The sequence below is a fragment of the Olea europaea genome, chromosome 6, assembly GCF_002742605.1.
Source record: "Olea europaea var. sylvestris chromosome 6, O_europaea_v1, whole genome shotgun sequence".
In the NCBI taxonomy this organism is placed as follows: Eukaryota; Viridiplantae; Streptophyta; class Magnoliopsida; order Lamiales; family Oleaceae; genus Olea; species Olea europaea.
Genome location: NC_036242.1, coordinates 950,914 through 952,790, shown reverse-complemented (window position 1 = coordinate 952,790; position 1,877 = coordinate 950,914).

Here is a 1,877-nt window from a genome sequence, read left to right as displayed (position 1 = left end):
ACGAATTTGTTGAGGAGTGTCAATAAGACAATAAAAAATCAATATAATGAAAAGACGATGTCATGATTATCTAGTGTAAGAATGTCCAAAGTGATTGTAATAAAGATAAATGAAAGAGAAACTTCCTCAAAAGCAAAATGTTAATATATCGTTACTAAAACTATAAAGACCCAAAAACTGATGACAAACAGAGAGGATCAGAACCCCAGAAAAAACACTCTAACCATCATCTGAATGCTTGGAAGCAAAGCTGAAGAACAATACTAGGAATCCCAGAATAGCAATTATTTTCAAATAATTAGCCATAATCCCAACTTAAAATTGGCTCACACAACCCTCACAACCATCAAGAAACCAGCTTTTGTCCAGTCCACAAAAAGATAAGTTGATACAAAGGCCTTCTATGGAAATACTGTTAAAAGAGTTTTGACTATGAGAGCATTTAGTCTTGGATTTACATAACTGATAAAAGAGATTGGAAAAGAAGGATATAATTGATCCAGACATACACATAATAAACTTCTTCTTGCACTCTTTGACGAGGAAATAATATACAGACAATAGTAATTTACAAATAGAAATTCCACCGCTCATGACTAGATAAACTTTTTCTTTCCCTCTTCAATGCAATCAAGAAAATTCAACAAATCATAAAACATAAAATCAGAAAAACGGTTGGAATTAATAAATGAATTAAAAATTTCAAGAACGTATATTCTTAACCAAACAATTGACTTCCTCCAATCCCAACATTTTGCTACACAAATCCTTATTTTATAATTCAAATTTGTATAAGCTTTACACATATACACACACACGCGAGTAAATACTGGGTAGGCGGTAAAGAAGTAGAAGAATCTTCCCTTTATTTTCAGCCAAAAAATTTCATATAAATATTGTTAAAAAACATCATCAGTAAACACCAGGAAATCAGAAATCTTGAACTCCATAACAAAAAATAACGCATATACATACCGAATTCGAGATTTCGAAGGGGAAAATAAAGAGAGGTAGAGAGATGAGATCAGAATCAAAGAGTGTGCACTATTGGTATGGATTATGTGGAGATTTTTTGGGTTGACATCATCGGTATTCCACAAGTGCGGCAGTTCTTTGTGAGAAATGGGATGCGGGAGTGGTGTGAGAAGAAAGAGAAAGGGAAATAGGGTTAGGCGTGTAAAGGTCGCTTTCCTTTCAATTGTTAGGAAGATGAAAAATCAGCTAAACCATGGGAATTTGATATTCTAGCTTTTCGTGGAATTGAGGGTCACGTGAGGAAAAGTGAGAAAAAGAGTTGTTAGGAAAATTAAACCTATCAAACAGCCTAAAACTTGGAAAATGGTGGTAAATTTTCCCTTTTCCACAGAAAATACGGCTTATCAAACGAGGCCTAAATTCAATTTTTTAAGTATTAATAAAAATTAATATTATGTGTTCTAAAAAATAATTAATGTAGTATTGAGTATTTATTATTGCATGTTCATTTTTGTATAAGCATAAAATTTGATGGTAATCCTGTTACTTATTATACTAGCCACTATCGTGTGCGTTGCACGAATTTTGTATTTATATTATTTTTATTAGCGTGTGAATTTTATTTTTTAGAAAAGTTTTTGAAACAATATCTAAAAATGTTCCACAGTAAAATAAAATAACTTCAAATTTTTTTTACCATTGCAACAGTAAAAAAATATGTTTGTATATCTCATGCTTGAATAAGAAATATACGAGGTTATACAAACTATTTTGTTTATATTCTTTGATAGTGTTTATATGATTGAGTTGAATGTGAAAATTATATTTCTAAATTTTGTATAATTCAATAAAAATTGAAGATTGAGCACAAAGTTATAAATCGACTTGCATATTCATATGCG